Here is a 12,454-nt window from a genome sequence, read left to right on the forward strand (position 1 = left end):
AGCAGGCTTGGAGGAACCCTTAGGTTTGCATATTGCATGAAAATATAGGGGCAAAACATGACTTCAAGGATGCAAAAAAGAACAATCTAGTAAGAAATGAAACACTGGAAAACCAGGAGCATACAGCACAGGAACAGATTATTTTAGACAAACATTTTGCCACCTGATCTTGAGCAGGAGCCTTGTAACTATTGTCTACGTTCTCTGACTTGGAGGCCAGAGTGAATGTTAGGTGTAAAAATCAGTTTTGGCTTGATATGGTCCCAGACGAAATCAGATTTTGATTGCCTGGTCCAATACTGCTTGCAGACTAGTTTTGCATTTTCTGATCCTACAACAGCTACTCAGATCAAGGATACATTAATAAATCCAGGGCAGTAGGTAGAATGGAGCAACAGGGGCTTGCCCTTAGGACACCAAAATATAGAACACACTGAAATCTAGAGGTGCATCTACGTTAGGAAAATAAATAGCAGCACCTCCCACCCTCTTTACTGTCCTCCTTTTTGGAAGCATAATATTTAATTTTCTTCTAGAGGGACACCATATTCTCATCTTTCTTTTTCATAGGAAGCTTGCACCTTTGCCTCATGATGGCATAGGTCAAAAACTGTGCTTCTTGTTCTGCATGCCAAAGTGACTCTTTGCCCTCCAACCCCAGAATAAAGACACAAGTAGGATGGGTTAGAACACGGGCCACACTTTATTGATTGTAATTCAAAATTTGCCAATCATTTGGCAAAGAGGGGCCTGCGGTAGTGCAGGAACAGGTAAATCAATCAACATATGGGCGAGTCCCCGGCCCCCTGTTCTCATGGTCTTAAAGACCGCAGGAACCCAGCTGGCCGCCAAATAAACACCCCTAAACCTCGAGCCATCTTTACTTGATGACTGTTGGTCCAGAAGTGGCCCAATGCATGTTTCTCTCCCAGGTGCTGTAATTGCATGATGTGCAGCCTTGCAAGGTCTGATGTGCTGTTAGCTTACCTGCTCTTACAGTGGGACTCACCAGAAAATAACTGTTTGTTTCTGCACTACTCGCCGCAGCATAGGGACTAGCGACACTATGTCCCATGCCCACCATTGAGCCACATAAGCTCAACAAGCAGGCCCCCCTTGATGTCTTCCAAGAAGGCATCCAAACCCAACTTGGACAGATGGACTCTATCATTTCGAAAAAACGCAGGCCTATCCATCCAGATTCTTTGGTGACCGATCACCAATTCAAGGCTGCTGTAGACCACACTGCAGACGTCACGGTTAACGCCCCTGTATGCTGTGTCAACATTGAGGAAAAAGAAATATATATATTTCCAGGACATATTCCAGGAGAGGGAAAGGGAGAGGGAGAGGGAGAGGGAGAGAGAGAGAGAGAGAGAGAGAGAGAGAGGGAGAGGGAGAGGGAGAGGGGTAGAGAGAGAGAGAGAGAGAGAGAGGTATAGAAGAAGGGAAGATGCAAATGTTTATTCGGTGATCCAAGGCCGATCAGCCAGACAAGGGTTCACAAATCACCTTAGGACAATGTAGCATAGGCAGCAGCTGGACTGTGAAAACCGTACAGCCATGTTTAAAGGTTGGAGGAGAGGTCCTCATTTATTTATGACAACATATGATAAGTCACCATTGAGGAAATATCATTGCTGGAAATTAACTGACTTAGCATTAGATAGAGTAAATATTCAGGGCACGAGCTGAATATTTATAATATTTGAGATATATAGCAATACTTCTGGCGGTCCTCCATGATCATGTCATGGATGGCTTTCACATTTGCAGGCATAGAGACAGTAACAGGCCTTCCACCGGGTTTCTCACCTTCAACACCAAAATGGCCAGTTTTAAAATGGACAACCCAAAGTTTAACTGTTGCATTTGAAGGGCCACTGTCACCCATAGTTTGTGACATTTCATCATGGATCTGCTTTGCACCTTTCCCTTGGAGAAACAGGAACTTGATTATGGTCCTATGCTCTTCCACACTGAACTTTTCTGGAGGTGCCGCCATGTTCACTTTGGACCTGAACATGAAAGATAAGCTAAAATCATAGGCAGCTGATTTTTGCACCATTGAATACATACAAATTGGCCAATACACCCTGCAATTTATAGCTTCCTAGCTTGATTTTTTTCTGGGAAAGGCTCAATACTTGATGCACACAGTAATCATGGTAAGTGCACTAGTTGGATGACTGGTCCTTAGATAGAGGAAAAATTATAGCATAGCTAATTTACCTTGGTAAAAGGCTTCTTTCCCGTGATGGAGAAGGAAATGAAGATTTCATGCTGCATTATTCCAAAGATTGTTTTAAAGCTGGTGCCACCTGAACTAGGTCTTGAGTGAAAACTTGTTAAAAGGCTTCTTCCCCGTGATGGAGAAGGCGATGACAACTTCATACTGAAATATTCCAGGAAATGTTTCCAAGCTGGGACCAACGGAACAAGGTCTTCAGTGACACTGGTAAAAGACAAAGGAAATATTTTAACATCATGCTGTCAGTTTGTGAAATTCTCTGATATGATGACTATTTAGTTGTCCTTTTAGAAAGTGCACAGCCCTCCTTACATATAGTATTGGATTGTAACTTTTAACCCAATGTGCAGTGCGTGTAACAACCTACCTAAAAGTGGAAATCTTAGAAACATTTAAAAGTATTTCTTCTTAACATTCTCTCCTTTCATAGCCTGGCACCTTCATGGGCTGATATGACTTTCACAGCAATAGCTTTATTCAGTGATATTTTATTGTACCCAAGCCAGTCTTTCAGCTTCATCAATCAATAAGTTCTTCTCATTCCTACAACTTATTTTCCCACTTATTTTGCTGTGAATGATCAGCTGTAACACTCTTTTAGATTCTAATTAAGTGGGTTACATACTCTGCACTATGTGTTTTGTGATTACCTGATGTTTATCCATTTTATTTAAAACGTTGGTACTCCTATATTAAAAGCTTTGGTTTAGTGAATTACATCCACTTAATGTAGCTATGCCTGCCCGCAAACCCTTACCCAAACTCATACAATATGTGAGGCTTATTCTTTTTATATGGATTGGGCTGGAGTGCACCGGATTCTAAAACCTGTAAATCACAACGTAACAGTGCTGTTACCAAGAAAAATAGAATTAAAGCAACCCTTCAGCTTAAAATAGAACATGAAGATTTTTGGTGTTAAAATTGTTTTTATTCCCATTTAAAAAAACCCATAAATCTATGTTATGTTAGAAGATTATATAAGTGGGGAATCTCCATTGAATAGGCTATTGATCCTACAGCACATTGCTGCACCTCAATGATAGAGGTAGATAGGTAGATTTTAGTGTACAAGAAATGATTGGAGGATGATAGATTTCTTCAGGCAGGCAGATTCCTTAATTTGTTTTATATTTTTCTCTGTGCACCTTTTTCTTTATTTAAGCAGTAAGGAACATTCAATGTAGTTCACTTAGAAGTGAAATAGGATAATGTACTAAGGTTGTGTAAAAGGAAGGCTAGCGACTATTGCTCTTTGACCATGTGCAATCAGTATGACCTGGGTTCCTTAAGTAGCACACCTTAGTTGCATAACAATCCATTTGGTGCCAATAATAAGTAAGTTCCTATTTCCTAGTGCTTTAGAACCTGGGTTCAAAATCTAACCTTACCCAGTAATATAGCTGACACTGCTCTTAATTAAGGACACACTATGATCTGGGTTCTTTACTAAGTGACCTACAGACGGCACACCAACCACATGGACCAAAACAGGCAAGGTTCTAACTAAACTCAAGTATAAGCCCTTAACTGTTCAAATTCCTAATTAATCTATCTGGTGCTTGAGGATCCTTACAACTTGCTATTGGTATTAAGTTTAATAATTAATTCCAAATGATCAAAACACTTTTATCTTAAATTATTGAATAAATTAATTAGTTTAATTATTAAACCTCTCTGATAATCAATTGAGAGCTATTAAGATAAATTAATTACTTGTGATCGTAAAATTTTAATAATAATTCACTTATTTAAATACTAACAATAAATTAAGTCTCCTCTTCCCCTCCTCTTATTTCTTAAAATTATTTAATTTATTAATTAAATTCATTCAATTCTATTCTTCCTTAATTTATTTTATTTACCTTATATATATATAGTATAAAAGATAAATAAAATAAATTAAAGAAGAAGAATAGAATTGAATGAATATAATTAATAAATTAAATAATTTAAGAAAATAAAAAAAATATATATAAAATCAAGCCTTGCTACATAGGCCTAGTCATCCCTTTAGTCCATGGGTCTAATACCAAACACTGCAAACTGAGAGGAATAGCTGAGGGGGAGGCATTTGAAAAAACCACCCATCAAGGCAAGGAATCACGCCACCCATTCCTGCCAAAATGTGATCCGGAAGCATGGGGGCCCCTAACAAGATATCAGCAGCTTAAGACCTCTTAGTACCAGAACCCCAAGCCACCCCACTGTAGACCAACTTGATTTTAGACCTCGTAAATCAAATTAAATTCTTAATATATTATTGGTTCTTCCTCTTTTTTTCCACCTTTTGTGCCTGAGAGCGGCTGGCGCGGAGTGGGCTGCCGTGGCCACCCCCTTCGGGGCTCCCGGCAAACTCACAATTCTCTTTACTAAAGCAATACACTTAATGAATCATTATAGTAAAAATTAATTCAATTAAGAGAACTCTGGGAGGGAGCCAATGCTACTCTCCCTCCCTTCAGGAACACACGAGCCTCGTTAAAGACGCAGATGGCACTCGCGGACCAGCAGCTGGCCTCTTTCTTTCCCGATGCCAGAAAAAGAAGGGGACGGTAAGAAGGGGTAAATCCCCTTATATAGCCATGGATTCCCATTTCTTCAAACAACTCTCGTGAGACCGGTAGGGTCCCGCACCATCCATGGGGGGGGCAAAGAGTGAGTTGCGCCGCCCAAGGCCTCGGCTTGGCAGCGACTCCAGCACTGTAACTGTAAATGAATAGTGCAAAGAGAATGTGTCCTAGCTTGTAGAAGCCAGAATGGATTTTTTTTCTGTCTGTCTGTCTCTTTCTATCTTAGAGAGAGAGAGAGAGGTTCTTAACTTTCATGGATGCATAGGTACACTTCAAAAACATATGTCAAATCATTTTAAATGACCAAATCAGAAGACATTTAAAAAATGAAAGAGAGCCCACGAATGTCACCTCCCCGCATTTTTAGTTCAGAGTTGTGAAGTAGGAGTTTTGAATGGAATCTGCAGAAAGTTTTGAGGGGAAGGCAGGGCATTAAAATTGCCATAGCCTTGGCCATGTGATCAGGTATAGTATATTATTCATCATGTTAAAAATGCACTTATCAAGGCAGTGAGGTGGAAGTTTCAAAAATGAGATGTCTTCTTCATCTTGACTGCACAGGATTTCTCTTTAGTTGGTCTAAAACTGGGACAACATGACATTGAAATAACGTTTCTTTTTGTAAAGAGTTTTAAGAACTTGCTGAGATAGAAATACAATATTAAAATGTGCAGGGAAATTTTTGATCCTTTCACAGAAGTGAAACCAACCAGTGAAACATCCAGAGAGTGAAGGATTGTCTATATGGGCTAAATCGTAATGGGCTGGATCAGGTTAAAAAGAGTTAGATAGAGATCTAGTATGCCATTTGGTACAATGAAGAATGGGGCATCACAGTACACAAAAATAAATTTTTCCACACTCTGGTAAATATTTCAGTCCAGTCATGAATACCTAGATGTAAACTCGACCTTACATACCATTTCCATAAAGGAGGAACTATGTCCTCCACTATCTACCCCTGGAAAGCTCATGATAGAAGAAGAGAGCTCATGATTTTGGCTGAAATGTGGGCTTAGATGTAACCAGCCACTAGATTGTGGGCAGAAAAAAAAAGAATGAATGAAAACAAGCTCATCTCCAGTAAGCACCATTAAGCAACAGCCATACTTTAGCAGGGCTTGTTTGTGGGCTTAGGTTACTTGGCATCCAGTAAGGCTGAAATAAACGTTCAGTTAATTGATCAGTTAGAGGAGAAGTAGGGAAAGAAAGTCCCTCTAGGTGCTGCTGCACAACGATTTCCATCCTCCCTGACAAATTGGCCATGCTTTTCAGAGCTGATGGGAGTTGTAATCTGGCAAGATCAGGAAGGCTGCACATTTCATGTCCATGAGTTGAACTGATTATTTAGAACACAACTGATTAACCAAAAAAAAAAAGGGGGGGGGGTTCCAACAGATATCTTATTTCAAACAGTATTAAAAGTCATGTAAAAATTAGATATCCAAGATTAAAAATCATAGATAGTGTAAAAATCTGTATTTGTGTGTGGGTTTGTGCATAGGCATGTTCTGATAAGAAACTGGAAAATGTCATCCTATAAGTGCCAGTCTCCTTTGCCATTTGCAGAGACACATGTCTGCTGTAACATCCACAAGAGCTGTGTGAAGTATCCCCCTCTCTTACCTCCTAAAACAAATGTCAAAGTTTGGTATCAACTTTTGTATCATTTTGTTTCACAAAACCCAGAGTTTGTTCCACCCCCATTTCCCAAAAAGTGTATACTTGACTACATAGCAAAATCTGGTGTTTATGGAACAAATACATAGTACAAATGTAGAACAAAACTTTGGCATCATTTTTGGAGAAGTATGAGATGGAGATGTTGTAGTTTAATACAGCCACCAACATGAATATCCTGATATCCGTTTCCCCCTTCAGTGCTGTTATTGCACTTATTATCAGGTAAAGGTTCCCCTTGACAATTTTTGTCCAGTCGTGTTTGACTCTAGGGGGCGGTGCTCATCCCCATTTCCAAGCCATAGAGCCAGCGTTTGTCCGAAGACAATCTTCCGTGGTCACATGGCCAGTGCGACTTAGACACGGAACGCTGTTACCTTCCCACCGAAGTGGTCCCTATTTATCTACTTGCATTTGCATGCTTTCGAACCGCTAGGTTGGCAGGAGCTGGGACAAGCGACGGGAGCTCACTCCGTTGCGTGGATTCGATCTTACGACTGCTTGGTCTTCTGACCCTGCAGCACAGGGTTCTGCGGTTTAGCCCACAGCGCCACCATGTCCCATACTTATTATCTGATTCATGCAGATTTAAATGATTGATGTTCTGTTGAAGTGTAGATGATTACCAAGGAACAGTTCTTTAAACAGTCAACAGTCCTGTCTTGGACCATACTCAGTTGTGCCAATCGAGCCTAGAAAGTATGACCTGGAATTTCGGCACATCAGGAAACTCCTCCTCCTGTATGAAAACAAGCAATTGTGTTCTTGTGCAAAAACCATTCTTTTCAATGGTTTTTCCATGAGATAACTTCTCAGGGATAGGGTGGAATTGCTGTCTCCATTGGCATTCACCTTGCCTATACTGTATTCTGACCAGTGGCTTTAAAACAGTGATGAGCAACCATCAGAGTTTCTTAACTAGCATATAAAATCTCCCTATATAATATTCCACCTTTGCAAACAACAGCCCGAATGAATAATTCTTTTTAATCCAATATTTTGCTCCAGTGAACTCCAACAGAGAGTGGCCACTTAGATAGAATGACACCAAAAATTAAGCCAACACAAAATGTGCATACAAATGGAAAATACTCATTACTATATAAAAGGAAAATAGTTACTGTATATAGTCTTCTAACACACCATACAGATAGAATTTCTAAAAAGAATGCAAGAAAATTGTATTAAGTATTAAACTCTGACATGAGCCAGTATTATGCATTTTAGCTGACTTAAGCAGATCCAAATATTTGTTATAAAGGACCGGCACTTCTAGCAATCCAATGAATACCTCAGGATCCAAAAACTCCAGCTTTTGAAAAGGATTCTTTTGTTCAAAGTGTTCCATAGTAGTTCAAAAAATTCCAGGCCTTAGAAAGAAAATATAACAACTTCTCAACTTTTGAATGGTCAGAACCATGCCATTTGAAAGAATTCAAAAATAAGAAAAAAGTAGAATGAATTTAAATAAAAACATCTGCATAAGCAAGTTAGGTGTCTGGTGATTTATACAGAATGTTCTATTAGGCCTCATTAAAATATAACATTACGTGTGGACAGTAGAAAAACATTACAATGTAAAGTTATGCACATACTGATAGAAAACATTTTAATATCACTGATTATCTATGCTCTCTATTATTTCACAGCCAGACAACTCAAAGATAAGCTTTCATTTTAGCATTTTTAATTGGAGCTTTCCGATGCAAGACAATGCAGGTCTTGCCTTATCTCCAAAGAGCCTTCATTAATTCTTGCCAAAGGAGTACAGCATTCATATCATGGCTCTAAGTAAGTCTCTTTTGTTATTGTGTCTTTTCATATACCCATCACAGTGTCTATGACCCAAAGTCTTCAACTCACAACAAACCAGCCCTTTTCTGATACAGGTACTTCTAATTTTACAGCACTCAGCACATGACATGGGTGCAGTTGTACCATGTTTTTCTTATTGGCATCTCATAAAAGTGTGAAAAATTTACTAAATAAATTAGGCCGCTGGTCTGATGAGCATAGCTCTTGATGGTTCAAGATAAAATTTAACTCTTCCCTGTCCTCCAGTCATCTGCATCATTTCAGGGATGTAGTACAGCTTCTATGTACCTCAAAAAAAGAAAAAGAACATATGCACTGATCCCCTAATTTTGTTCATGTCTTCTTAATGGGCATACAAAGCAGAGCTTGGCTGACCTTGTGCCCTTCTGAAGATACTCCAACTCATTCCTTCTCTGTGCTCATATCAGTATTTCCAGATCTCCATGAAGAAGAAATCACACAAAATGCACATGACTGTAACTTGGGGCAGAAACAGCACCATCAGAATTATTTGCTGGTACCCAGCCTGGGAACTGAAGAAAGAAGAGAAGCTGGAGGTAGCAGTCATGAACTTTGGCAGTCACAACACCCCACCAGTAAGAATAGAGAAACCAAGGAGTGTGGGGGTGTCATTCTCAAAGTTGTTAAACTGTTGGCTTAATCTAAAGTAGTGGGCAAACCCTCCTGGATGATGCCAGATCTGCTTCTGAGGGGCATGACTACCCATTCTTTTTCTTTCTCATAGGCGATAGAGAGCTTGCTTAATTGCCTTTCCTTGGGCCAATTATAATGGCATGATGTAACCATTGTCCTACCTGAACTCTGTAGCCTATCTGTATACTGTCCACTATCTGTGAGCGTGTAAGGTTAATAAAAGCACAGTCCTCCTGGAGGCAAGGCAGAATTCATTGGGAACCCATTTGGTGTTATTCTGCCTCTTCTACTACTCGCCCGCCAGGAGCACTGCTGGCAGACATCCCTGTGTGTGTGGCTGGCTTCTTTAACTTCTGTCTCTAAGAGACTATTTGCTATCCTAATTATCTGTTGATCATCACAAAGCCCATCAGCCTGCTCATTTCATGACTCCAACAAAGGAGACTAAAAGAAAAACAGAACCTAACATCCTGAATGGACGTTTTTCTGACTAAACCATGCACACAAGGTCTTAATAGTGTAACAAAGATTTTTGGAAGGGAAAAAGACAAAGCCAAGGCAATGTGTTACATTGATGTAAGTTCCTCATTTCACAAGGCAGCTAAGGAAAAAAAAAACATGGGGAATGGCTTCCAGATTCAGTTATCCCACTCAGTTGCCTTCCTTGGTGCCTCAGCAATCAGAGTGTTCAGGAGAAGTCTTATGTTCCAATGGGAGGATCTGTTGTGAATCTCCTTCTCCTTTGGTGCTAGCTCAGTCTTCCTGATACTGTAAGTTTCAGCATTCCTTTCCTTACATGGTGTAGCTTTTCAATTTTTCATTTTTAACCCCAAGAATTCCAGGATCCATGTAGGGTGCTGCTCTACTGCATTAATAACCAGGGGATACAGTATTTGTTCCACACTGCAGTTCAGCCCACATATAGTCCTGATTCAGTTTGTGTTTCTACGCTCGTCTGGAGACGGTGCACATCCCTACTAAAACAAGAACTCTGGAGGGTGAAGATAGAGGGTACAGAAGGAGGAACAGAAAGAAAGAAAAAGAGAAACAGTGTAGCCCTACCAACTTTGACACATGGACTCTCCCACTAGTTTTGCCCTTAACAAGAAAACACTTCCAATCTGTTTATATGCTTTGATTACCCCACAAAGGAAACAGAGCCTCTAAATCATATAAGCTTCACTTCTGATAGGGAGATAAAATTTACAACAGTGCTCAAATGGAATGAAAATAAATTACTTTTTTTACTGAGGGAGCAATATATTTATTCAGATGTGCCTCTCTTATTTAAAAGGTTCCTTTTTAATATAATTACATTTGAATTGGCATACTCCAATAGTTCTTAAAATTAAAGCTTAAAAAAAACCATTTTCCTGTACAATAGACACCTTTATTTTCAGCACCAGCTTTCCTCGTTTTAGAAGATGTATTAATGATCTGAAAATAATCTGGAAATTATGGCTGTAACAACCCCACACCCATTTGCCTGCTCATCAATCTCGCTGGTCAATGGAATTTAAAAGGACACAAGCTGGTTTAGAACTGTATCATAAATCTTTTCATTAACATATGAAATATCAATAATTCATTCTTACTTCATCAGGAACAACCTTTATTTGGTATATTTATGATTTTATGCTTCTTCATTCACAGTATAAAAAATAAAATGTAAAACTGTGATGTATCTTCCATATTTCTATGAAAGAAAAAAAGATATTTTTACCCAAAAGAGGGGTAGCTGCCTGCTCACCTGCCTTATGATACTTACATTTGTATTTGGAAATAAAATGTCCCAGTAAATTGCTTTGATGCAAACAATATGGTGTTCAGTGGCCGCTAAAGTACGAACTGCTGACCCTTGTTTTTTATATAGTATAGTGTTACAGGGATTTCCTTTCCGTTTATTTATGTGATTGTGAATTTAGGGCAAAAACTTTAAACACCAAAGATCGTTGATATCCCTATAATAATCTGTTTAGTCATAAATGTTCAGGCTGAAAAGATACAACATGGACCTGTAATTGTGGCTAAAGACTAATAGAATGACAAAACTGTGGAATCCTAACAGTCATTGGCCCAAATCCTGTTGCTGCAAATTTATGTGGTGGAAGCTGATGGTGTCATCAGCTGGCACTTGTAAAATTTAAATTTAAATTTAAATCAATTAACAAATTTCCCTGTTTTAGGTTCTAAGACTTCTTTTCACCCTGGGGAAGCCTTTAGGAGCCTTGGGAATTGGGGGAGCCCTTAATTGCCAAACGTCCCTGCTGGATCGCAATCAATAAGACTGGAACCTGGCAGCTATTTTTGGACATTAAACTCTCCCCAGCCCTGTCCTGAGGTTCCCAAAGGCATCTCCAGGGCAAAAGAAAGCTCTAGGGAGCCTTGTCACTGAAAATGGAGGTGGTGGTGGGAAGCATTTAATTAATTCAAATTGCCTTTCACCAGTGCCAGCTGATGGTACCACCAGCTTCTTCTGCATAAATTTATGCCAGCAGAATTTTTGTTCATTGATTCAAAACTGCCACCAAAGCATGAAATGCAATCAGAGACATAATATCAGGGATAAGAGAAATTCCTCCTGGAGACTGTGGAGTTCCCATAACCACTCAGTTGGCATTCACTGCTATGGGCTGCCTCTTCTCTCATTTTTTGCAGCCTGGGACATTTGGCTGTACTTTTATTTCCACGGGTCTGGGTCCCTTTTAAGCTACGGATGGCTCCCTTCATCAGTAATCATATGGAGAGGCTTGTTTTTTCTGAAGCAGAAGGCCAAAGCACTAACTCCACATTCTGCCTTATATCTCTAGTTCTAGAATGCTTAGAGATCTACTTAAAGAAACAAAGAAATGAAATGGATGTTGTGGGGTTTTTTTTTGGGGGGGGGCTCTTTGGCCGTGTTTCAGAACATGGCCAAAGAGCCTGAAAAACCCACAACAACCATCAGATCCCGGCCATGAAAGCCTTCGAGAATACAAAGAAATGAAAGTTTGGAATCTGTGCAGGCAAAGCTCCAAACTGGGTGGCATCTCTAAAGTCCTGGAAAAGCCTGGCTAAATAGGCTTTAAGGCCTAGTTATGCCTAAACTTAACTCCCTAGAGCAGTGGTTCCCAACCTTGGGCCTCCAGAGGTTCTTGGACTGGAACTCCCAGAAATCCTGGCCAGCACTGCTAGTGGCAAAAGCTTCTGGGAGTTTTAGTCCAAGAACATCTGGACTAACATCTAGGAACCATTGCCTTAAAGTCAATACCTTTGGTTAGGATTGCATTAAAACCCATCAAGTGCTGTATCTCCCAGGCATTATTGAGCATTTCTGGGCATACTAAAAAGAACCCAGTTCTATCTCAGTCTTAAAAGCAAGATTCCTGTCACTGTTGATCTCCTAAAACACTCTGTTCCCACTCCCCTTCTCAAGGAAATGGGGGAAATTATTGAGGAGGGTGTTCTGCCCTTATCCAGTGTGGAATGTGAGTGAAACATT

At 39.8% G+C, this 12,454-nt stretch overlaps 1 long non-coding RNA gene across 1 annotated transcript; it reads left to right on the plus strand.

Moving 5' to 3' along the window:
- Positions 1-8,153: 8,153 nt before the first annotated feature.
- Positions 8,154-9,378, plus strand: LOC144585984 (uncharacterized). The gene is made up of 2 exons (XR_013540645.1): positions 8,154-8,295; positions 8,748-9,378. It is a non-coding gene; the product is annotated as an uncharacterized LOC144585984 (long non-coding RNA).
- The last annotated feature ends 3,076 nt before the right edge of the window (positions 9,379-12,454 follow it).

Source organism: Pogona vitticeps, chromosome 1, assembly GCF_051106095.1.
Source record: "Pogona vitticeps strain Pit_001003342236 chromosome 1, PviZW2.1, whole genome shotgun sequence".
NCBI classification, from domain to species: Eukaryota; Metazoa; Chordata; class Lepidosauria; order Squamata; family Agamidae; genus Pogona; species Pogona vitticeps.